Genomic DNA, 27,112 nt, shown 5'->3' on the forward strand with positions numbered 1-27,112 from the left:
GATTGTGCATAGATAAAACCACTCGAGATGCATTGGAAAGTCGAGGATAAAGGAAGATACGCAGAAGGCTGTCCATTTTATCGACCCGTCGCGCGACGCGCGCACGTCTTCTCGTTTGCTTTGTCAGGAAGAGGATGATGGCGGCGGCGCACTGCGAATCTACCCAAATTCTCTACATTGAACTCAAAATATTCTCGTACTTTGTACGAAATGTCGTATCGTAAACGTTATTCGGTTATTCGCTCTCTAGTTTCGTCCAACAACGAGGTCCATTAAATTTCCGCGAAAATTCCAGTCGAAATCTTCGAGTATTTATATTTTGCTCGGATGAGACCTAAATCTGTTTATATCTCGTTTTCAATAAAAAGACCCACAGAACTTGGAAGACAACGGACACGATATCTCGTTCGAATAATTTTGCAATATCAAGACGAATACGTCGAAGTTAACGTTGCGTGCCTATGCACTTAACGATCTTTCGTCTTCTTACGCAGCTCGTGATAAAATTCGATATGTTTCGAGTAATACATTTTTACTCCCCTTGTTCTCGATTGTCCCAGCTGCGACCATTCGCTTCAATCTACATTTACGATAGTCGCTCGTTATCTGGCGGCGCTGTTTTTAAACACGCTGTTTTATCACTTTTCAATATTCCAGGCTTAAATTAATTTTCCTCAAGAGGGCATAAATTTCTCGGTCGTTTCTCGCAATGCGACACCGAGAAGAAGAAAGAGAGAGAGAGAGAGAGAGAGAGAGGGCGATGCGGTGAAGGGGTGGGGCGAGGGTGGAATGGAATGAAAAAGAAAGTTTCGAAGGTATTCGAGATAACGCGGCGCAGCTCGGCGCCGTGTAGCCTTAAATTATTGCAACATTTTAGGCGATACAACGTGAAATCTTGGCGTCGACATTTCCTCGTAGAACGGTCGTGGTTACGTCACGAAGCTGTATGCATTCTACATCACTTCTTGTGTGTGTTTAACGTACAGTGCTTGCGTGTGTAACACGGAGACGATTAACTTCGCTTTTCGCCGCTGTCATCGCGTACCTTTTCGTCTGTAAAAAATATGACAAGAAAACTGGATTCCGTGTCGCGAATATATAAGTATTTTACATGCAACGGCCCCATGTACAACGCAGATAAGTGAATTCGCTGTCGGCGAGCGGCGTCGGCGTCGCCCTGGATGCTGCAGTTTCTGCGCATTTCACTGGTTCGCCCATAGCGCGCATGCACGCATTGTTCCACCTAGATATATCTAGGATGTATATTGTGCAACACAGAAACTGAAAAGGCCACGGCTACATAAAACATTTTACGTATATATTTGCCGACTCGCGAGTGCCAAATAATAAAAAGGAAAAAAAACCGTATGGCACGGTTAAATGCCAGAGAGCTCGAGGATTTCAAAAATAGAATTGGCCGCTTTACGAGCAAAAAAGTTTATGCATTTTTCCCCATTCTATTTTTTTTTCGCGCTACCTTCCCTTTTTTCTCTCTCATCTGCCTTCCTCTTTTTTTTTTTTTTTTTTTTGGTTTTACGTTATTCCTCTACTCTCGCACTGTATTCGCGAAATTAATATATTTCTTAGCGATATAAAATGAGGCGAAAGAAGATAGCGAAAAGGGAAACGAATTAAAGTCATCTACGAAGAAACCCTATCGGGGTATGCAGTTTTATGAGCTTCCTTACGTTCACCTATTACGCAAGACTCCTAGCTTCCCGATGGTTATCATTACGGGTCAACGGTCCACGAAATTGTAGGATCCTTCAATTCCGTAGGGCTTTCGAAACTACCGGGATTCTGTACCTTACCTTCTATCGGTCGATGTCGCAATTAAAAGTTTCGTCGAACGATCGTTCTACCGTTACATAGTTCTTTTCCTTCAGATACCAAATTTGCCTCAATCCTAATACATAATCGCGAATCCTAAAATTTCTACGTATTCGATTTATAGGGGCATAAGGTTTCCGAGCATCGATTAACTCGTTCGAGTAAAGGACTTTGTAATTAATCCCAGCAATATAATTACGCGAGAATATCTACACATTTCAACGATTCCGACATCCAGAAAATTACCTATATACCAACTACGTACGTACGTGTATACCGTGGTACAGGTATCTCACTCCGTTAACACGCGAGTCACACTTTCCATAGAAATACAGCTACGTTTAATACGTTCCGTTCTTCCATATTTCCCTCTAACCATGTTTATTATCAGCAATGAAACATCGCGAAAGAGAATCGCTCCTAAATACGATTCGAAAACGAAACGAAATACGTGTGACACGTATCTCGAAGGATTAATCGAAGGATCGTCGATGAACGCGTAGCTGGCTCAAGTACACCGATACTTAATTAATTGCGCACAAGGAATGGAATTACGCGTTCTCTCGACCATATCGTGAATTTCCCTGGATGGTAAAGACCCTGCGCGTTGCCTGGCCAGTATCTGAGACCGTTCAATTCGGAGGCAGACATTCGTCCCGGCTTCCAGCTCTCATCTTTCTCGAAGTGTATTAGATTGGCTTCGAAATACGTGACCTCGCTCGAGAATCAACCTCATTCCCAACCTTTCTCGTCCCCTCTCGTCCCTGCCCTCTTCGCCCACCTCCCACGTCGACGTTTCTAGCAAAGCGTCGTTGCAACCTAACCCAACCTTCCCGGAATACGTCGGTCCTCCCACCCTTCCAGTCTTTGCCCTCTTCCACAGCTTTTCGGTTTTCTTTTTTCCATCCCCGCACGCCTTCCATTTTCTTCCATGCTTTCAAGAACCATGGCCGGTCGCGCGAGGAAGGGATCCCACTGTTTTTTGCCGATCCAAAAGGGAGTGGTTAATGAAATCTGCTTGTCCGGTCAAGCAGCCATGCGTTTTTCCCCGCAACCCCTTCGCTATTTTGTACGAATGTGCGGAAGAATTTTTGCGAACGATATTACAGAGGATAGAGATATTTTCCATTCTTTTCGAAGGAAAACACTCCGATCCTTCTTCACACAGCGTGTCATAAAAGCAGTTTTATCGCTTTGTTGCTGAATAGTTTTTAAACGAAACTTTGATAGATATCAAACACCAGTTATCGATAGTTTACCGAATCATTCCTATTAAGTACGTGCTAAATATGATATCAAAGAAACGACTACCTGGCACCTAGCAGTTTTACAAATTCATGCCTTTCCAATATAATACTTTTTATAACATTTTCACGTGTTTCTTGAATTCTTTATTTTACTTCCTAGCGAGTACCTCTTTCCCCTTTTTCCTAAAGAAAACATTATTTTTCTATATAATTCGAACGATCGATAGTAATAGTAAATTTTTGCTATAACAACACCTTGTTATGGTGTCAAACGTTTCACCATAAAATTGGATGGTGTACTACGCGATACTACAAAATTGCAAAACGTCGATAGAAAAAAATGACGACGAAATAAAAAGGTAACGCTTCTTTCATAACACGCTGTCAAACGAGGACACGATGCGAAAGATTTCAAAGTTGCCTGCTTAGAAACAGGACATGGCGATTCTGCTTGGAAAAAATTGCAACTTTGAAATAAGAGACGCTCGCCTGAGTTTTCGTTCTATAAAGGCGGATTAAAGTGGAAGACGCCGCGGCGTAGTTAGATCCAACGCAATGACCAGATCGGTTATAAAAGTTCGAATTTCATGCAGCTAGGTTGGTCTGTGCGCGGGCGCAGGGCCGAGCTTCGCCCTGCAAAGCCACATGCATGTGCAAGTGTAAGCGTAACCCCGAAGTTTAGGTACCTAGAGGAGCAAACTCATTTCCAATGTGTTCGCCTCGAACTCCGCTCTACCAGATCCAAGAAGCAATTCCTATGCCAACGACTTTCCGTAAAAACGTCTCATATCGTGAGACATTGTTAAATATATTACGCCATTGCCTTCTCCCGGCCAGCACTGTGCTGTAATATATATGTATGCGAAAGCAAGAACACTCGTTGCCGATACGGGATCACGTGGCTACAAAGTTTTACAGTCCCGTGTGTTGATCACTGTCTAGACAGTCGTCCCGTTGATGCGACCTTTTTTCGCAAGCATCGCCGGACTAGCCAGCCACGCGATTCCAAATTTTATCACACGGCTACGAATTCGTCAACTCTTTCCGCCCTTCGACACGCTCGATCGACAGTCTCGAAGGAACAAATATTATTTTCTTATTCGTCCGAGTAGAAATTAGCTGTATTTAGAAATGTCCAGATATTTATACCTACGTTGCAGTGTATAAACTTTCTTTGTTCTTTATTTTGGCTTCGAGGAAAAATAATTGAATCGTCCTGGTGGCTATGTCGTTTCGATCGAAACTTCCCCCTACACTTTACTCGCAACAGTATAGAAGATAATGAGCGTTTAAAGACAGCATAAAGTACGTCCGAAGAGAGTTAAGGTAAGAATACAGCGGCCAGAATCTCCGCTGATTCTCTCGAGGAATATCTTTCTTCTTTCCTTTTACCTATCGTCCCTCTCGACTATCCGTTTATCGTTTTCCTCCCATTGCTCGCTTTTCTATCTCTCCGTCCCCCTGCCCGTTTCTTCACCGACCGTCGCTGAAATTCTTGCATTTTCACAATCTCCAAGTTTTCATGTCTTCCTTCGAATATCCGCGTCGCCTCGAGTTTCCTCGTCTCGTTCCACGAGACTTTGGTCTAATGAGACTTCTCCACCGTCGCCATCGAGGTAGACGCATGGATAGATATATGTACATATAACCCGTCCCTAATCCCTCGAGTACATGGCTTTATATAAACCCGTAGGGTACATAGCGATGAAACACTCGGACACACAGGACCAAGCGTTCCGCACACATTCGCGTTCACCGCGTTCTTACGTTACTCTGAAAATTCGTCGACGACATTCCTGCCGATGTCCTCGCCTCGCCATTTCTAGCTCCACCATCGCCCTTCCTTACATCGTCTTAGTTTTACGTGGCCAATCTTCGCGTCAACAATGTAATACGCTTTGCATCTCGTCGAGAGCGAATGAAATTTCGCGAACGAAACCCGTTCTTGACGAAGGAACTTTCAACCAGCCCCTCCACTTTTCCAATCGTCGCGAGGAAAGCTACCTTCCTTTGTTTCATTTCGAACGGCGATCTCTATATCGCAGAGAAGAAGAAATTTCGCAAAAAATCGGGCGATATCGTCGCGATCGAAAATATCGAAAGAAACACTGCTGATCCGCGTGTAAAATATCAAAGCGAGGACTTTGCAGATCCCGTGCAATTTGTCAACGAGGAAAATATTCGTTTGGAGGCGTACTCGATGATGAGTGTCGTAAAATCGGCCGGCGAAGCCACAGTCAACGATATTCCAAGAACGAGGGAGGAAGAAAAAAGGTGAAATCACGGGAGTGTGATCCCGTCTTGACGCGGTTGGAAAGATATGCCTCGAAAACATCGTCGATTCATGGCATCGTTTCATGACGCCAACATTGCAACAAGTTAGACATCCCTAAAAATAATGAGGAGAATAATGGGCGAAAATAGTGATCAACGGCTGAACCGAGGCTTCCCTGTACAAGCATAAACACCGGACATTGCGACTGCCAGGCCAATCAACCGCGAATGAGCGTAAAGAATCCTCTTTACGATATCGCCGCCTGCGTTTTGAACGCTCGACTCTGGTTATACTTGAGACCAGCTGGCCCAGACGGTTAATTGAGAAGTCCTAGACGCCCTCTTGGTTCAACGACGACTTCAATTTACGTATACGGATCTTCGAGACTCCTATGGTTCGTGAATCCAAGTCTGCCATTGGCCGAGGGCTCGGGAGAACACTGTTGCTGGCACGGCTCGATAAAAGCTGTACTAAATAATCCTCGGAGTAAGACTGGTTCAAACGGGGGGAGGCACAGTCCGCCAGGCTTGCCCGCGTTATTTTCGCGTACTACGCTCTGAGAAATTGGTATTAAATAATTCGAAGAGCTTGTCTACAGAGAGGAACTCGTGCGATACTTGGGCAATATTTTGACTCCGAGGTTCGAGTTGGCCGAGAGTCGTCGACAAACAAAATCTTTAAACGGAAATATATTTCTGAAAGCTCTGTATGCCTTCTGTATGCCTCTCGAATAATACTTGAGTAAAAGATAGAAATTTATTTTGTTTTTGCTCGAGTTATCGAATTTCTTCGTTCTTTGCTTGTTAGAAGATTAATATATCTTGTTTCTACGTTTGCACTTGACGTTTATTTGTTCCTACTTTTTCAATTACTTGCATATCGTGTTTCTGGTACTTGCAAATCCATCTATACATATAAACGAACTTTCTCTAAATTCGATCTTAACTTTTCATCGCCATAGATTTTTGTCGGCTACGTACGAGAGCGATAGATTCTAGAATTCTGAAAGCTGCGAACTAAAAAAAAAAAAAAAAAGAAAAGAAAATAAGCGGGCAGGAAATACGATCGTAACTGGAGCGAAATATCCTCGCTGGAATCGATGCAATAAGTTCCGGGAGAAGGTCTAGTACGAAGGCCTGAATATAGTTAGGCAAATCAAACAAAACCGAGTCCAAGTGCACATTATACTCGCTGCCCTTGGTCCCGCCGGCAGCATGAATCAACATTCCACGAACCCACACACATACAATTATCCTTTATATGATATAATTCCAGAGAATTACAAACCGCTATGCGCGCAGGTGAAGATAATTATCTATAATGATCGCTCATACATATGCACGTTGCAAAACGGAAGAGTCGTTTGCAAATGCAAAAAGATACATCGGTGTGTACGGATGTAATCTTTTGCGGTAAGACGACCGTGTGTACAATAGCCGGCGAACTGACTGTACAGGTGTATTTCACGAATACATAATTTCATAAACGTCGTTGGTATTTCTTAATTACAACTTCCTACGTCTCCGCGCGTGATCGTCTTTGTATAACGCAACGTGAGATAGGATAACGAAGGCCAATTTAATTTAGAATCCGCGTATGATTGCATTATAAGTTTGGTTTATCTCTGCCGTAACACAGTAGTAGGTATATCTAAATATCATATCACAACGAATTGTAATTGTATCTGACTACGTGGGAGAATACTAATTTATATCACGCTCGCAACTACGAGCATCGTACATACATCTAATCATCAACATTTGTACATTACTAGTAAATATTCCGACTACCTTTGGCCAAGAAATATCGGACTATTTCAAACGAATACATTGAACGTGTGGTTTGCAACGAAATATTTTTCACGTAAGTACGAGACTTTACACGCGGATATCGAAGCCGTGAAACGAAAACCACAGGCTTGCCGGTCGTACGGTCTTGGTTGCAGGTTAGTTTCGTGAGAGATGACCATGATCTCGTTTCTAACAGGAAAGCAATCTAGCGGTATCGTTGGAGAAGACCAACGGTATCCTTCCCGGTTAAATGGCTAGTCGAGGTATAAAAAAGGGCTGGCCAATTTTTTTGCTCGTTGGCCGTTCTCCAGGAAGGACGACGTAACCCAGCCCTGAGCCGGTCGATGCGGAAGAACTTTTTCATGCAAACTTTTTCGCATACCCCTTTGCTCTTATAGTTGCTGCCAGGTAAGGCCCGCTTGTTACATAGTTCCACGCTACGGAGAAACGCTGCAGCGGGAATTCTTTCGTTATATTCGCACTAAATTTTACGTACAACGCTGATCTCTCGACGTATTGTAGCTTATCGAAGCGGAAGCGCCGAAGAGGTTGGAGGAAAGAGGAGCGAGAGAACGAGGCTACGCGAATGCTGTAAGCGAAGGAGAGTGGAATCGCAAGAAGAAATTCCAAAGGAACCCGTGCATCCACGGTAATTTGGCAAAGGTGAGACTTCCTATTGGAAGAAACGTAAAAGGTGGCCTTAAGGGAGGGATGGAAGAGAAAAAAAAGGCGCAACCTCCTGGTTGGAAGACTGGGAAGAAAAAGTGGGGAGCACAGAATGTCAGCGTAGGCGGGTAGACCGACGGAAAGTTTCGTTCGATCTCTCGTGAGAATGTTACGATATTCGAGCATTGTCAACGAAGGCCACTCAAACGGTTACGCTACGACGAAGTATCGATAAGATCTTTGAAGAATTCTCCTCCGGTGAAAACGTTAACGAGCACTTGGAATCTTTCGTATCGATGCCTGGACGTACGTACAAACACGCCGTGGCCTTTCGGTAAGTTTATCGCGAAGTATACCTATTTGTCAAATAATCCGAAATGGTTCTATACTATGTCGGGTGATACATCGTAAATGATCGATACGAAGAACGATTAGAAAAAAAAAACGTCCAATTAGGTAAAAAATGCTCACGGTTCCCAATTAGTTCGCGATTATAAATGGCAAACGTTGGCTTCCACGTTCCGCGAACCGGTACTTTACTATCTCGCGTTAACGACGGAGACCGTGGCACCTACTCAAGGGCGAAGATACGATCTGGCGAGACAGTTCTATTAAATCGCATTTATCCTCGTTGTATTTTAACGTCGATTATTTAGCGTTCATTGACTCACAGCGACGAATAATTCACGCACATTGTATCATACGCGCGCGTGTAGTCTCGCGTATGCCGAAGTTACAAGATTAATTAACGAGATAAAGAAAATTTTGTAGTCGCGAGTAACTCGTATGCACCTACGAGCATTAAATATCGATGCGTTACATCCCGCTGTTCGTTCGAACCGATTTAATCCTCGTACGTAGCAAATAGACGAATGTCGAGAACCAAGTGCAGTTCGCAGTAAAAGACAAGTAGGTACGTTATTGCTCAGCCAGGCTGGCTTCGAAGAAGAGGATCAAATGCGGAGGATGCGCGACGAGCGAGTTCGGCAAACAAATGAGAAAGCACGGATACGCAGGCGACGAAGGTGGATAGACGCTTCGTATGGACGAGCCTCGTGAAACCGCTACAACGACTGCATTATGATGGAACTACGGTTCTGGTCACTGCGGCAACGCTGCAGCTCCGAATTTATTCATGCCCGGCAAAATATTTCGTGGCTGCGCCGAGCGCCTGCGGTTTTCGCTGGATTATGCACCGGGGACATTGTACTAGCTAAAATCGTCCGGCTATCAACGTTGCCTCCTTTCCGCTGTGTACACCGCGTCACCGACGCGAGTCTAGAAGAAGACACACCCAGCAGATCTTTATCCATCCCTCTCACCCTTTCATACGTTGACAAACATTCGCGTGATCCACGAACGTTAGAAGGCTCGACGACCTACCAAAAGAACGCTGCATCAGGATTTCGCATCCCTCCGCCGAACACTAGTTGTTTTATCGCGGACGTTAGCTGAGTGCTATTGTCGCGCTCGGCTGTGTTCGACCGAACCTGCCTCTTTTATCTAACGCCATTTCGGACTGGACACGTAACCCTTTCAGGTTTATTGATTTCAGGAATCGGTAGAACGTAGTTCTTGGAATTCTACTTTGCTTGTGTCGGTGTTAATATATCATGTGTATGTTTGTATGGATTTGTAGAGTTTTAGGAACGACTATAAAATTATCTACTGGCATGATTCTAGTTTTTTGGATAATGGTAAATAATATACATCTTCGCGAAGTAAATAATCCTATTCTCTCGTATTATTATGCACCGATATGCATTTCTGCGTGTATTGTTATTAAAAATAACATCAAATAAATGTTTAATATTCATAACGTATTAATATTTAACGTATTTTTAGTTTGGCTGTTATGGGCTGTATCTCAAGGCTGAATTCGAGACGCGAGGAAGGAGGATGAAGAAGGATGGAACGATAGAAGAATTTGGTTTTCAATTTCTATCACGTCTTCGCATCACCGAGCTTCCGTTCCCTTCGATTACGTTCTACCATCACGTGTCATTTACATTTTGGTTCTTCTTTCTCAATTTTGTATCTTTTCTCGAGAATGTCTTTCGGCCGTGCAGGTAGAAAGGAAGATAAATAAAACGATCGAACTTCACATATTGTATCGCGATTGATGTTTTTAAATTATTACGACCATAATCTTCGAAGCGCTATTATTACGTTTTTATCGCGTCGATTTATTATTTTCACCTGCTGGGATAAAAACTATCCTTTGAAATAAGGCTTAACGATAAATTAGGACATATTTTAATTACGTTTAATTACGAATAAGCATAGTATGCGAGCGAGTGTTAATGAAATTGCGGCATTATCGTGACTTCCTATTTTCTCTTGTAAAATTCACGACCTTCGAAATTTTCGTAATTGCGTAAACAGGCAATCTGCTTGAGATAACACGAGATACGAAAACCGAGTCTATTTTGTATTGCGGCCGCGTAATCTACATGGCGTTAAGACGAGAAAAAGGCAAAAAAGAGAAAATCCAAAGAACGAAGAAAAGAAACTTACTCCGACTTTACTTTACGTACCAACTGGCCCTGAATGTCAGCTGCTACAACGTTGGATGTACACGCTTCGTATGACATTCTCGAGCATAAATCAGCCAGGATGCGTGGTTAATTGTACAATTGTGATAAATCAAACGATCAGCGGGAGGCCGTAATTACCCGTATGTGGACAATGATAAATCAAATGTAAGGACGTAGAATCATAAAATGTAATAGCTTACAGCTTATGAATATTACGGTAAAACTGCGTATCCAACGTTCCCTACCTCTTATTAAGCCTAAACAAAATGTTCGTGTATAAGGCTCGCCTGCATCCCGATTGCTCTTCCGCCATTTTCATCGTAAGATTGTATACCTATGCATCGAAACATGCTTATATATACCTACAAATAATATGTATAAAATTGTTCGAAATAACGTTGAACCAAGATAACTTAATCATTTGTACGAAAATATAGTAAACCATGAAAAATACCATTTTCCTATTGACACACACCTTTCCCTAGAAAATATGTAACCTGAATCTTCGAATACATTTTAGCTGGTTGTCACTTTGATTTCAGCCTGTCAACGAATGATTCATTATCTCGTATAAATCCGAAAGGCGTGCTTTACGAAGATTTAAACGATTTGCAATATCCCCACTGATTCGGAATTAATCGTGACTACGGAGAATGATTCAACAGGAGCAAAAAGATTTATACACTGTCGTAAAGATAGCCCGATCGAATATCTTGGCGCGCCATCGTCAGGAATTTATCCTAACTACTAACGTGTTCTCGACTGTTCATGAGAATATATAGTAGCTTGTTAAGCTATGATTGTCTAAGTACGCGTTACGTTCACGGAATGTAATTACAATTGCGTTTGACGAACGATTGGTAATGAACGCAAAAGCCCCCTTGACAAACGATAGAGTACAACGAACGAGAACAGCGGTATTCTATTTGATATTCACGATGTTAAACGTGAAAACAATCATATGACAATAAACGGAACATAAGAAACTCTGACGTCGTTTTAGTACCGGTAAAACTTACATCTTAACAATATTATTGTAATAATGTTAAAGGAGACTAAAATCACGGTTTGAGATATTGTTATGTTCGAAGATCATGCGTTTAACTGTATTATGACTACTCGGAACGAGAAATGAACGTCAAGAGACAAAGACGATAGTATAGGTTAGGACATGTAATATATTTTGACACTTGTCAACGTATACATTACAATGATTTAACGTGACTTTTCTGCCCGTTCCGCATATTGCATCGTCTTCGTTAACTTGTTGCCTATGTTAATGACGACCGTCTGAAAAGTCGGCATGCGAAAGTTTGTTCGTCTCTCATGGACTGTCGAAATACGTGACAACCTACGTGAATGACATTCGGCAGTTCGTCGGTAGGAGACAAGTTCCGAAGAGAGCTTAGGGCGTGAGAGAATCTATGTTAAAGCATAAAGACGGTACTGACCTGTATCAAAGCGTGTTGGTAGAAAATTCCGATATAAACTGTGCATTATTCAGCTCCAAAACTAAAGTGGTCACGTGGTTGTGTATAAGACGCATGTTGCCACTCCGAGAGAAGGATACCATATTACAACCGGACGCATGCGCATTAACGAGTACGTTCACTGGCGTTCGCGACGTGCATAAAGCCGATAGAGTCCAAGCAAACGAATTTTCCGGAAATAGTATAGCTACGGATAGCTTTACAGTCCATCGGACGATATTTAATGAATCTCACGATCGACCCGGCTGCGTGTCGTGGCACGAACTGATCACAGTTAATCCCTGCAGAGTTCCTCCTCTTCTGTCCTCGCATACATGTACGCATAGAATACCAAAGAACAGCCGCGTATCCCCCAATATACATGACGAAGGGAATCATAGCTTGATTAACCGTCAAGTTTAGGCGCGCGCGCGCGCGGGTTTATTCTAACCAAAAAATGTCCCCGATCTCATGCCGCGACGTTTTCTTAATCCTACTCTTACGATTAATCAGCGTACGTATTTCCAGTCACTCACTTACGCTCAGATACTATATTCTCATATAGTTTACGACTTCGACAGATCAATGTAATATTTTCTCAGAACACACGCTAAAGTTGTCGCGAAAGTTAATGGACGAGCGCGCGCTTTCGCGGGGTCACATCCCGATGAAATATGTAGTCTATGACATAATCGAAAGTCAGGCGGGCGCGGGAGCCCTGTTTATTGGCGCTACCGTCGACGTCGACGAGTCAACGTTCCAACCTACGTCACTTTCGTCGTCGAAGGTGTTGCTGCCGTAGGTGGTGCGCGGTCGTTTCGGCCCTAGGTAAACGTAACGCTGTCTGAAGAAGCCCCGAGAAGACCCGGACAAGGTGGGGGTTTATGGGTTTGCAACCTATGTACTACATCGTATTTCTAGTTATGGCTCCACGACAAAACCCACCTATATAACATCGCGACATTACTATGTGTATCGAATGTACGAGCCAATGTCGATCTACATACACGTATATAGATGCAACATATACACAACGCAAACGTATAGATGCAACATATGGGTATTATAGGTATGGATGTAGTTTGTTTGACATGGCGGCTGACACGAAAGCGAGACGAAGCAGGAAGACTGTCTGGCAGAAAGTAACAACGTACAGGTATATATGGTATATACAATATGTATACGCGTCTCCGTTGCTACGAGAGGATTTTAGTAAAATTGAGTTTCCCCACCCAGCCTATTTCCGAAGTAAGCCTTACTCGCCTCTGGCGCGTATCCTGCGTTGACGCCAATATGCTCGTCGTCATCAAGAGGAGGTGAAATTGTAGCTCATTTTTTCCCTCGAAGCTTTCGTATCTCCAGGTACGTAGTTTATTTTCTCTTTCTACCCGGATCTTCTACCTTAGATTAAAATTTTAATGCGAAGCTCTATGATCAACCGAGATTTTTTTAAGACTGAAAAGCATCCCGAGAGCTATATCTTCTTATCGTTTATGCATACAAAAAGCAGGCAAAATAAGGAAATGTAACGAAAAAGTTTTTATAAGTTTCTTGCTTAATCTCGATTAAGATCTTGATTAAATCCACGAAATATATAAAGTCATTGTTTGCTAAAACTGCAACGTGCAATATGAAAAAAGTTGCAAAAGTTTTCAAGTCATTACATGTACAGTGGATTGTTTGGTTATGTGTTGCTCCGATGCAAATCTAGCAGGCAGTACTTATACGATCGGTAAAGTAGGATGCGGTAGAAGTTATCGACCCATATCGTACATAACTGAGCAACTTCAGAACTATACATGTATATGTGTGTACTTATGCAATAGTATGAATATATATACGTACATAAAAAAAAAATAAGAGATAAACTAAGTAATTTTATATAAAATTCTTACGTCAAACTTAATTTCGGTTTTATGATATAATTTAAAAAATATAAGCTCTCCAAAAAAGCTCTCCATCGTTTCTATCGGTTTGCATTGGAATCCCATAGACAAAATAGAAAATATAACACTAAATTACCATAAATAGTATCATTTATATCGAAGCACGACTCGATTTAAAAATCGTATCGTTAAGTAATTATACTTAACGCTATTATGATAGCTATAGAGCTCGTCGCATTTGTGTAAAATATAAATAGCGAGAACTAAATGCATCGATTGTAAAAATTACAAAATGTTACCTGCCCACGAGCGAAGCTCAACTTGGTATCGTTTTGCTTTACCCTCGAAGATTTAACATACGCAAGGATAGAGTGTCTCGCTGGAGGGATGGAAAACGCTGTAGGTAGTGGAATGGTGGGGGGAATCCTGGATAGTGAGCGGCCATGATGGTTCAGGCGACCATTCAGCGTGCCGCATCGTCCCGTTACGGCGTAATGGCCGCGGGACGCCGCCCAATGTAAAACTCCGTGGACGATACGCTTATTGGACACGAAGGCGTTAAAAGTTTTATTGCACGACTGACAGTTACACCCCGCATTTCAAACCCCGCCACGCTCGTCTTTCTCCCTTAAATCGTAAAAACCAAGGTGCGGATCTGTCGTAGCCGTGGATATTCTGGAAAACCCTGTATGACTGAGAATGCCCCCTGGGCTACGCCCTACGAACTGTGCTTCATGTTATTTGGAAACTCCATTTTCTAGTTACTTTTCCATCATTCTCTCTCTAATCAAACCCGTACGCGAAATTTAAATTCCGACAGGAGTTGAATAAATTTGTATCTAGTAATTTTGCAACTATACCATTTTGACTCTTTTTTAAGGCACGAAAGCTCTAACGTTTCTTCCACTTTCCCTCGTTTAATGTTATTATTGACACGCGTGGAATACCTATAGCGAAACTACTACACATGCAGCTTGGCTTACGTAACGCTAGTTAGACAATCCAGAGTTAACGAACTCGTGTTTATACATCGTACTTAATCGTGTTTACATCGAGAACGGATAAAAAGCAAGCAACCTTTTGTTATAGATTTCATGTTTATATTATGGATTGCAATGTTGTTGACATAGCAGGTAGGTCTAATAAATTCGCAGACATTAGATACTATAACTATGCGTATTACAATAATAACGAGATTCAATAACAGATAGCTAGAAAGCCAGTAAAATGCACGCGTAGAAAATCTAATCTCATCGAATGTTTGTTTAATATCTGTCCATATTATTATAATTACATCGTATCGCTGCAAGTAGATTGAATGGGCATTGTACGTACGTATGCTCAAATTATTAATTATATGGGTATTAATTGTCCATTTCTTATCGAACCACTATAAAACTGTAAGCCACCGATAGTAGGTCAGGGTTAAGTGGTATGAAAGGTATAAGTGGTGCAACGGACGTAATATCTAACCAGCTCACTTGTTTAATGAGTTCTATGCGTATATCGTACAATCAACCAACGATTTCACCTACCATTACAATGTATTTATTGTTTTATTGGTCGAAGTTTTAAGCGATGTCGTATATGTGAATTAATTTCGAATTTTTGATACAACTCGCTGTAACAGACAGTTACTCGAAGGATAAAACGTCGCTATATAGATAGTTAAACTAATTATAGTCACCTATCTACATAATAAATGAAGTATCGTATATAACAGTAAAAATAGATTAAAGAAAATTATTTAGCAATTCGGCGAACGATTACGAAGATCAACAGGCGTATATCAGTTTACTCACCCTTGGTTTCGATCGATGAACTCCGATCTTGTTGTCTTAGGACACTGCACTCTATTACAGTCAACACGCGAATGTTCAATAATAGATCACTACCGCACTACGGTTTTTTTCCAATATCGCAAAGTTCGTTCATAAATCTTAAGAAACGATAATGTTTATTTACGAGTTGTACCGGCACAAGGAGACTTCATTGATGACTGTTTGCCCTGGGTCAAGGACGTTTAGTTTGCGACTTCCCATAACTCCTACGGCATGATTCTTCGGTTGAATCATCTTTTTTTTTTTTGGAGGGGGGCGGGTAAACGAAGTTTGCCTCTCTATTTTCTTGACAATACACCCGTTAATTTGACCTTTCTACTTTTCAAAAGTTAGATATATGCAATAAATATTGCATCCCTTAGTTTTTGCAAATTTAAGATGTTCTCTTCTTGCACGAATTTTTTTCGTACGTTTGTAGTGCCCCTTACTTCAAGAACGAAGTATTTTTATAACTGGATAACCTTCTGGAAAAGACATTGGGTGAAAGAGAGCGACGGTGTATTCCATAACTCTATTTATTTTTCCTCGAAGCCAAGGGGCAGCGTAGTGCGTTTCCATTAGCGCTCTATATTTATAACGTCACAACATCTATCGGGTTTATGCACTGAACGACCATCTACTCTTCAACGATTGTTGCTCCTTTTCTCTTCTCTCGCTTCTTCGAAGAACATTCTCTCCAAACACTTAATATAAACCACTTCGATCAAAGTCCCGATGGATCCTTTTGCGCGTTCCCCACTCTCAAAACAAGTGTCATTCACTGATTACTCGTCATTGAGTTCCGAACAACGTGTTTACTTACAAACCTCGTAACCTTGTCTAAGAATACAACGATCTAATCGAACTTTGAATAAACAACGATCCTTGGCCATCGCGTTTTCTAAATGGTATTCGAAGGATTATTCCTCGAGGCGTCCCTTTCGTCACGGTAGCCCGTCTAAGATAAACAAACACTGTTGTAAATGGAGCTGCGACTAGGCAAAGTAATTATTTACACGGTTCAAGCCCAGAGGAAAGATAGGAAGTCGAGACAGGACCGTGGAACAGGAGTCAGGGCGACCATGTGCTTCGCGAGTCTCACGAACATAACTGCGCTTGCGCCCCTTCCCTATGACTGACCCCTGCAAACGTCACACAAGCTCTTTCGAACGCTCTTTTTCCCCCCCGTCCTCTGCTCGTTCTCGTCCTCGTCCTCGTCCTTTGGTTGGTATTCTTTGCGCCGGCTACAGGAGACGGATATGCTGTAAAAGCATACGTCGAGTGAACTGTTACGGCTACCGTGTCGGCCATCTAAGCGTTGCGGCCTTCGAGAAGAAAAGGGGTGGCTGACGTGGCTGCGGTTGTCCGAGGTAACGTACTTACCTACACGCGTACTCGTCGTCGGATGACTGTATTTCTTCCTCTCGTCAAGACGACTCGTTCACTGTCCACTTTAATCGCTGCTCCCGTGCTCGCATACCGCGTTTACCGCGGCTAAGACTTCTTCGTGCGACAGGCACTTCACCGCGCGTCCTCGTAACTGATTCGAAAGGACAGCAAGCGAAGGGTAACCGTTCGAGTGGGCGTTATTTAATGGATCGCGTTCTAGACGAAGACATCAAAAATAAATAGATTAGACTCGGAATCGTGGCGACAGTGACGAGATAGTTCCGTCTGCCAACGATAATTCTATCAAATTTATCGATAACACCAACACTGACTTTCATTTACCCTCGGTCCTTCCATTCGATCGTCGGTGAAGCCGAATTATTGAAAAACGAAACGTCGCAATTGAGCCAATATCGCGAACCAGCACCACCACCACGATCGCGTTGTCTTTATTTCTGCTTAGAACAACCGACGTCTCTCGAATGAAAGCTCAATGTCGCTATCTCCATCGATGTACTCATCGAACCTATCCCCCGTACTTTCTGGTACATATCATGATGGTGCGCGATCGAAGTCGCGGACAACACCAACACTGGATACTTGTGGCGACCCTTCCACTGCGCTCGAGGCGCATCCTGTGCACCCGATGCACCCCCTTTTACGCACTTGCTCCGGCTGCCGGCGTACTTCCTTCCAGGTATACCCATGCGCACTGCACGAAAAACGAAAGAGGCAGCATCGTCGAAGAAGGTGAAGCTTATTCGTGTATCGAACATTCGCGTCACGTTGGTAGTCAGTAGGAAGCCAGCGGTCACAAACACGAAAGGTTACGAACCAATGGCGACGAATGGGCGTTTACGCGATGCCTCTCTTTCTGTCTATTAAATCGGCAAAAGATGTTCATTTTCCGCCAGCTCGTTGACCGTCAATTAAATTTTCCAAGAAGAAACTACGTCCTGATTTCACCCTCGTGTTCTTTTCGATCGATTCCGCCGAACTGCGCCGACCGCGGATTAATATAAGTAACCTTCGTCATCTCCTTGATAATTAACGACTCGTTGATACCGACGTTCTTTATTTACCTTCGCGAACGCGCATTTATTTACTTTAGAGTGGAACGATCCGTGTCTTTGAATTATTTATCGAATTCATTCATAAACTTTGAAATTCATACGATTTTACTCTCGTAGATTGCAAGATAAACATCTCGATGGTATAATCGATTTTTTTATTTCTCATTTATCTTCCCTTCTCTTCTTCGTCGAGGGATTACGAAACCGGTGCAAAGTATTCGTAGATTACACGCGCAAAGAATTCGCGATAAAAATAACCCGAAAGAAGACCCTAATGCTTGCAATTTGAAACTCGTTCTTCTCTGCCTCGCGACGCCAATAACTTACGCGAGTTTTCTTTGAACCGACAGAATTCTCCGGACGTAGACATTAAGATAAACATGGCGTTCTATAGTTTCGTGGATCAACGAATTAGCCATTTGGCTAATCTCCAGCTTCTAAAAATGTTTCTGGATACGAACAAAGTGAGAATAGCGTTCGAAAGACGACGGGGATAGGGATATTCCCTTAGATCTTATTTCGAATACTCAAGTTCGTGAAATGGGGACAATTTAGCGGGCGAAATCGATCGAAGACGTTCGAACGGTTGGCTGCAGGATGGTCAAACATCGTAGACATTTGTTGGAAGATTGTATTCCTGGGAATCGCTCGTTTGCGAACGGACAGCGACCAAGAAACTCGTACAAATGAAAAAATACACAGAGACGGGAAGTCGTCTCGTAAAATTTGTGATTTGCATGCGTTATAAATTACACGATAAGAGCATAAAATCCTGATTGCTTCATACGCGTTATAAACCTGTTGTCATGCACGATCTTTGATGCAAATCGTTGCGTGTTATTGCCATTGATATGTTCGTGTGCGGGGGAATAGAACACGCCTTTGTAGTTACTTTGTCCGTCGAACAACGCGAACACAGCCGCTTACCGACGCAAACGGTGACACCGATCCTAAAAACCAACAATTTAAACGTTTCTCCAGATCGCGATAAGAAATTGTTACCTCGGAACAATGTGGTTACGCGATGACTAAACTTCGTTCCAAGAAATCGCGCTTCCGGCTCACTTTTCAAACTCTCCATAACTATAATTTGTATTTCTGAGACCTTGCAACGAGAAGAATCTAACGTTCTATCGAACGTAACTGGTGGAAAATTTCGTACGAAATTATAGTTTTTCAAGCGTGTTACACTTTGATATTTCTTCGGAACTTTGGCCGCGTAAATGTTCTAGAGTTCGCGGAACACAGAAAGGGAAAGCGCAAGGCGAAGCTCATTGTGTGCAATTCGTGTAGCTTTCGGAAGGATTGCCGCGTATAAAAACCCAGGTCGAAATCGAAAACATAACCTACTTTCACTTCTAAGGATTCAGCTGCATGCCAGACCAGCGTTCCATGAAGAGAAACAAAAAAGAAAAGGGGGGCAGGGGACAACAGCGTACAACCCCGACTAGACGAAGGGAGAACGAGGAGAAAGTACGGTACCTGCGTGCATGCTTCGAAAACCAAAAGAAACTATCGATGCCGATCTCAAGAGCGTGCATAACTCGGGATTAAGAAACAGGTTTCAAGGAAATAACTTTTCTCGAAAACTCGCGAGCCTATGGAAAACGTTCGGCGAGGATAATTTGCGATTCTCTCTTTAACGCGCTGCTGTTGAGGCTTTAATAAACATCTATTTTTTATAGCCGCCACTTTTTTTCACTGTTACCAAATTTTTACAAACATTTAGACAGCCCACTGACTTACGCGTATACCATTTTTTACTAAGAAAAAATAATCTACCGATAAATCCAAAAGGTAAGATTTAAAAGACGGTCGTGAAAATTAATTGCGAGAAGAATATAACACACGTCGGAGAATTTAGCGTCAGATAAAATCTGTAACACGCTCGGCTGGAACCCTTCGTACCAGAATTCCCGCGTAATTTAACGCATCTAAATGTCTGCCTCATTTAACACCACACGGATTTATATCGTATTCGAGCGACAATGACGAGCCATTGTTTTTATCGCGCACCGTGCTCGCTTCGCTTTATCTAGATCTTTTGCGCCGATCGAGATAAAATAAGGACTCGAATTTCCATACGAATTAGACAACGGCGATAACGCTAGGTAAATTACGATGTTAAATTCGGAGTTAAACGGTCGTGGGCGTTATTTATCGCGGTGCGAACGGCGCGCGACGCTATCCAAATCCGTCTCGATTGTTCCTGCTACGTGAAAACAATCGTACTCCCTGCTATGTTATTCCGTGCTAACAAGCTACCGTTTTGTAAACTTTGTTTACTCTGTCGGAACGCGTGGCTGGTCGAAAGACAAGGTTGCGTAAAGGATGCGCAACTGAATCCGAGTTGTTTATCAAACCAACGAATTCGAGTTCTTTCACGCGGATTCTTTGACAAAGAAGAAAAAGAAATATAGGAGGAATTATACGAGCCACTTATTCGCCGTTAACTCGACGAGATAAAAAGTAGAAAAAATCGATGAGATTATAAAAGAATCGATAAAATACTTTGATGGTAAAGTTTCAGAGATCTCCGAAGTTGAAGTTAACTGTAATATCGTAACTTATGGCTCGTATATTACGCGGATATATACGAATGTTTTCATACAGCAACGGGCAAAGAAATTCAGAGAAAAACTCTACACAATCCGCGAACCTTCGTAAAAAGCAATATTATTTAAACGTGCCAGTTTGTCCGAGCAAGGTGATCTCGGCGACGGCATTCGGATCACCTTGACGGTTCACATACCTTCCCTGGTAGATGCGTCGTGGTTGTTCAACGAACGAAACGTTGCGGTTATACGATCGGCAACCAAGTTGATTTGCAAACGAGCAGAGGGTGGTGTATCGACAAGGAGCTCAATCTGATCGAGGACTAAGGGAGTCGGATGGAGAACGCGTGGGGAGGATGAAGGCATTGCTTAACATTTACGAGGACTTTGCATCCGGTGGTCGATAACGCGGTGATCCCGACCTGCGCGAGTATTTTCCTGCATCGAGAAAATGCACACGAGAGTCACATGGCGCATGGTCGCGATACGTGAAAACGGCTGACGGCGGCAGCCGATTGGGCGTGGCCAACCGCGATACGACCGTTCCGCCAATCGATAACCGGCTATCCCCACTTTCGCTGCCACTGCCGCGACAACGATGCACCGTTTCACGAGGAATTCGCCGTGTTCCCCTCTCGCGTTGCGATCTTCCTCGTTGCCGTTCTAGCCCGGCACGCCACCGCGTTTCCCGACCGCGAAAAAGCTCCGCTAATTGAGTATTTGGGTGGCAGCGTTTGTTTATCCGCCGCGGCGAAATTCTCCTCCAAAACAGAGAGACACCGAACGCGCCGACGGTCGTTCGTCGTGGAACAAGCAGCCGAGGTAATCCCTGGTTACTCGTCGAATTAAGAAATTCTCGGCTATCAACCTGCGAGAACTCGATACGTTTGTTTAGACGTTACGCATGCACTGTTCGGTTAGACGAATCAACGAGAATGTTAAATAATCGAGTCTGTTCGATTTGGTCGATCAAAGGAGAACTTTGATCTTTCGTAAGCAAAGACGCGAAAATATTGCAAGACGGACGTATGTATTCTATATAGAAGGACTGATTTTATTTGTTTGTCGTGGTACACGAAGAGAGAACGCGATAGGGACGCGATAAATACCCAGACTGTTTGGTTACGTTAACTTACTGTCCAAGTGGCGCTCGACATCGGCCATCGAATTCATTCAGGCAACAACTGTTTCGATACGTTTACCAAATACTCGACCAGCGAACGATAAAGATGGAATCGAGTGGGAAGCGTTGCACGCCGCAAAACATACGTGATCGTTGTTAGAAAGCTTACCGTGAGGGTGGTAATAACCTGGTTGGCATCCCGTTGCTCCGACGGCGGCGTTGGCCACGCTCGTCGCGACGCGGCACGCACTCAACAGCATGCAACGGGCCAACTGATCCACGATAATAGCGGGCAATCACGTGACTCGGGTTACTTCGCAAGGCAACTGGAGGAACGTTGAACTTTCCCTGGCACATCACTAACGTAACACGGTTCGTGTTCGCGAAACTCGATAGGGAAGTGGATCATCGCGAACCACGAGACGCGCACGTACGCAAGCTTCCGACGAGTCGGTTTTCGCCGGCGATTCGCTCGCCGCGAGCCAAGCTGCGAGACGATGAGAAGGGAGACGGTAAAAGGGCTGGCGCGGTACTCGAGCCAGAGGAAGCGTAGTGCTGGCGAACCGCGGGAGCGTGCTCTGGAGCAGCGCCCTGGCGAAAACGCGAGAAGAACGCGGCCGGCCCTGACGGAAAGGGCGATCGTTCCGCGACTAGAAACCGAAAATACCGGCGAAATACTGTTGGCTAACGCGATGGAACAGCCGTACGTTCGGCGCGCTATACGCCTTTGGCTTTGCTATACTATAAGGTAGTAAGTGAGTGAGAGACCAAGCGGGACCCCTACCGGCGCAGCCGTACATCTTAGTATTATGGGCAACTCACATTGGAAGATACGCCATCAAGCATAGCCCTAGCGAGAACGCGAGAGCGAGCGAGCCAAGCCGAGCGATTGTAAAAGTTTTAGGGACACTTTGCGAACGCTCTCCCCTCTCACCCTACCCTGCCGTCTGTACTGGAACGGCTTCGGCTACTCTCCTCTCTCTCACCGCTGCACTCCATTCCGCTCTCGTCCCTCGTCGCCTCTTCTCCTCCTCCTCTTCTCTCCCCGTCGCTCTTCTCTCTTTATTCCTGCCCGCTCGCTCCTCTCCTCTCCGTTCCCCTCTACGGGTGTACGGAGCCGCGCCCCGGTTCTCTCACCCCGCGGATCCCAAGCCGATCACAAATGTATATACGTGGGAACGCGAGCGAGCGAGACGAAGAGAAGCTACGCTCGAAAGCAACTTGGAAAACAGAGACGGTCGCCCCCCGTCGAAATAGCCGCCCGCCCAACCCTCGTTCTCCCTTCTCCGAGCGGCTGGCGTTGGCCACCGCTGGAGGAAGATGGCGAAGCCGGAGGCAAAAGCGAGATAGGATCCGGAGAAAATGACGATGCTCGCTTCGCTGGCCGGTGCTGCTGGTTGCCTCGTTTCGGCTTGCCAGCCACCATAGACAAGCCGGACCAACAAGGACCGAGATACCTTGTCTCTTGTTTCGTTCGTTCGATACGGAACGGGACGACACCGGGCCTCGACGCTGCGCCGGAATGAAGACAACAGATCGAGAAGAGAAAATTATGTGTCGCCATGACCTCCCTCGTTGCTCTTTCTCCGACGTTAGACGAAGAGGACGCGTTGGCGCGTTCTCCGCCGGATGAACAAGGACGTCGCGAAAAGGGATGCCTCGAAGGGGTACGCGGACGAGATGGAGAGAGTGCAGCGTTTGTATTTGTCCACGTCGCGTCGACGTCGTCGTCGTCGTCGTCGACATGGGCGCGGCACTCGATCGGAAGAGGAGAGTAACCGACCGAAATGGCAAAGGTGAGGCGGTGGAAGAAGAGATATTCAAGAAATGGCCAGAGAAGGGGATCAGGCTGGATAGAGAATCGCGAAGGGAGAGAGAGAGACGTCGCGAGAACGTCTCTCCGTCCATCGTTCGTATCGAGGCGAGAAGGGTTCGGAAAGAGACGATAGCAACCGAAGACAAAGAGAAAATGTTTGTTCGGCGGAGGTGTTTCTTGTCACTGTGCGGTGGCGCCCTCCGCTATTCCTCTTCAAACACGCGTAACTAGTAAGCATTTTTTTAAAATACCCTGTTTTCCAACGTCTCTCGTATTTCGCTAATAATCCGGATGAAGATCTGTAGCGAGCCACGGGACAGAAACCGTTGGAACGTTCCGTGCTTGAACTTGTATCCGCGAACCGCGAACCGAATTTCAACAACCGCGAGTTTACGCCAAGTGTACTCGTTATTATTATATTATCGTTAATAAATATTTATTGTTAAACAAACTCGAGTGTTCCTTCAATCACTATCACGCCCTATCACCTCAGATCCTCGAATGCTGCGAACCGTACGGCAGCTGCGCTCGATCCGCGTCCGATTCTCGCGACGCACGGTGTATTTTCCGTTTTCTGACTGATTTCTCTTGTTAATGTCTCTCTGGAAGTGTCGAAAATTCGAGATTTACGTATAAGGTATTTATCGCATGCTTGGGTGAAGATTGGAAATCATTTTCCGTAGAATAAAATTTGCCGATCTGCATCGGCGATAAGGACGAAGAATAACAAGTGGACGCAGCTTGCTTCTACCGTTGAAATTTCTTCGCAAAATGGAAATTGCGTGGCACGCTATCCGACCGGCTTACTCGACCGTGTCTTCGTGCTCTGATAAATTTCAAAGTAATGCACGACGAAGTAGTGACGATTTTTCGGAATCGACTTTCACGCGGATAATCGCGGACAAATTGGTACGAGCGATAACGAATTCACGATTCGTAAGAATGATATTTCTTTCGCTTTATGACACTCGAGTCGAACTATTTAATCTCCAGTATGAAATTAAAGCGCGACCCCTGGCTACTTTTAATTACCTACATGGAATACGAATGTCTGGGCGTGATTAATATCCTAATTAGGCGTGCATCCATCTTGCCCCCGTTTTTACCGTTTTATAAATGAAAATATAATTTTATAACGCATTCCTCGCGTGATGCTATCACCCTGTTGCCATTTCAAGATTTCCAAGAATATGATAGTCGCTAATTACTTACATTAATTTTCCAACCAACAGCACGACGTTAAAGCGAAATATATTTCCAGAAAATTATGAGATCGTAGCGTAGACTTCCGATGGCGTATAAAGTTTGTCCCAGCGTATGACCCAGTACGATTCCAAGAAAGAAATTAATGTACCGCGACTCCATAGGCATTGTCCGAATCGATCGCATCGTTGTGTTTCTTCGAACCGCGTAATTCCTGGTAATGGTGTTCTCCCGTGGAACAACGAACGAAAGAAACGTTATTTTCTCATTCCGTTCATTCTTCTTGTCCTCTCCTCTTTCTCTCTCTCTCTCTCAACAAGTTGTCTTTTCACAGATATTTTTCTTCGAACGAAGACGATACATCGTTTAGTAGGATTTAGTAGGATTAATTATTATAACTGATCTCGATTAATATCTTTTCGCGTCAATTTGCATCTCCATTCGTCGCATTATCGCGTAATGACTATGGTTAATGGTTTTAGCCGATTGTCCCAACACACATTTGCGTTCCTCGGAACGCGTATCCATTGCAACCATAGTCTTAACACCGGTTTAACATCGTCTCAGATTCCTCCTTGAATGCAGCGAAATTAAATCTGATCCCCAATAACCAAGAGCTGGCCTGTCCGTATAAATTTGTACGAAGATCCAGCAATATAAGCGAGCCCTGTCTCGCGAGTAAAGCCGGCTTTGCGTTCCAAAGTGTGGAACAAGCGGCGTGAAACGCTGGAAGGAAACGGCCGAGGCCTCGTGGGAAGCTCGAGCGCTCGGAAACCATCGGCGCTCGAGGTATCGTCCAATTACAAACTTGCAAAGTCGACGTGGAGTGGCTGGCGGATGGTGTTTCGCGGGCGAATCGCGAAAAACGTTAAACGTCGAGCGGTAGCTCGGACACCGGTTCGAATTAAAACGTGAAGAAGCTTTAAGCACCCGATGCACGCACACAGGTGAACGATTCGGTCGCAACACATGTCGCGATCGCCGTTCGTATTAATCCCAATTAAGGATACCAGAGGTGCACGCTTAAACCGCGTCCGCGAGGGGAGGACAAACGGCGATATAATAAAATCTCAAAATGACGGCACCGACCGTCTCTCGGCGTTATTATCCGGTTGCTGGCAAGAGCACCGGCCATGAGGGAGACTGTATCCTACACGAGGAGCATAAAATAGCCGGTTAAATGCGCCGAAGGAATACGAAAAAGTCTAATATGAAGAACCCTACGGCAGAAGCGGCTCTCGGCTTCAACGACGGTCCGAGTTTATATCGCAGACCCCTAGCATCGACCAATCGGAACGGTGAATTTCGCGGACAAGTAAATAAATCGGACGCGTCCCGCGACTGTTTTCCCGGAACCGGCGATACACCTCGCGCGATTTTAAGTCTCCTTTCAATGGAAACCTATGCCGAAATCGAACGACGATGCCGTTGCCCATTGAATCCAACGATCCCTTCTCGTATTCGTAAATCTTCTCGACCAAAAGGTACCCCATGGAATTGTACAGTTCTGTCGACCAGAGGACATCTTTCATCTTTCCAGCGCGTTGTAATATCCAAAGAAATTGGCAGTGGCGAGAAACGATTCTTCTCCCTAATTCGAGCGTTCTTGGCCGTAGTCAGGTACAGGCAAACGTGCAGGGGAAGAATGCGAGGCGAAGAGCAGAGAAATCAACGAATCGAGAAAGGCAGGGAGAAAACGATGTCCCAGGTTACAACGGGCAACATGGTGGCCGTGACAGCGATGATTTCGCTCTGGCGAGAGAGCCGAACGCTCGACGATGGTCACGTCCCACCCCATAACGCCCCATATACTCGGCAATTTATGCGCCGAAACGTATTAAATACCTTCCTGCCCCCCACTACGTGTGCAATCTTCTTCGCTGCGTATGGTTCCAGCCACCACGGTCGCTATATATTAAAGGCAATATTTTAAATGCGGTACACCTACATTGTAAATACGGCTGTTCTCGGGCGATCCTTTTCTAAGAATAGAGTCGCTCGCAACATTCAGACAGCGCAAAAATCACGCCTCCTTGCTTCTTGGTCGGATCCACTGTTTGCTCCTCTTTTAATATCATCCATGTTCTTCCTCGTTCCTCTTAGTTTCTCGGTTATTTGAAAACACGCAGCGTGCGTACAGAAATTAATCGAAACTCTGGACGGTCGTTGAATTCTTTCCTTTTTATTCCATTATTACCTTCGCGAAACGAGCGAAATTCTACTAGTTTTTTTACTTATTCGAAAACGTCCGGCATCGAGGAAAAAATCAATGGAAATTTCACCAACGGTCGGTGATTTCTTCTATCTTCGTCTCTTTGCTTCGTCGAAACGAGCCCGATCTTTCTCTCTCGGCTTTGATCTCGACTTTTCTCAAACGATGCAACTCGATAACACGACTCTAGCCACGAACAGACTAAACGATCGCCACGAGGA

The 27,112-nt window shown here is 44.3% G+C and overlaps 1 long non-coding RNA gene across 1 annotated transcript in view; it reads right to left on the bottom strand.

Moving 5' to 3' along the window:
• The window catches only part of LOC117242285, a 176,923-nt gene extending 161,147 nt beyond the window's left edge, over nucleotides 1-15,776 (bottom strand). The window contains exon 1 of the long non-coding RNA XR_004495216.1: nucleotides 15,503-15,776. This is a non-coding gene — a long non-coding RNA (uncharacterized LOC117242285). The remainder of the gene's footprint in view (nucleotides 1-15,502) is intronic.
• Nucleotides 15,777-27,112: the final 11,336 nt, after the last annotated feature.

This window comes from Bombus vosnesenskii, unplaced genomic scaffold, assembly GCF_011952255.1.
Source record: "Bombus vosnesenskii isolate JDL3184/JDL3185 unplaced genomic scaffold, Bvos_JDL3184-5_v1.1 scf7180000016273, whole genome shotgun sequence".
Taxonomy (NCBI): domain Eukaryota; kingdom Metazoa; phylum Arthropoda; class Insecta; order Hymenoptera; family Apidae; genus Bombus; species Bombus vosnesenskii.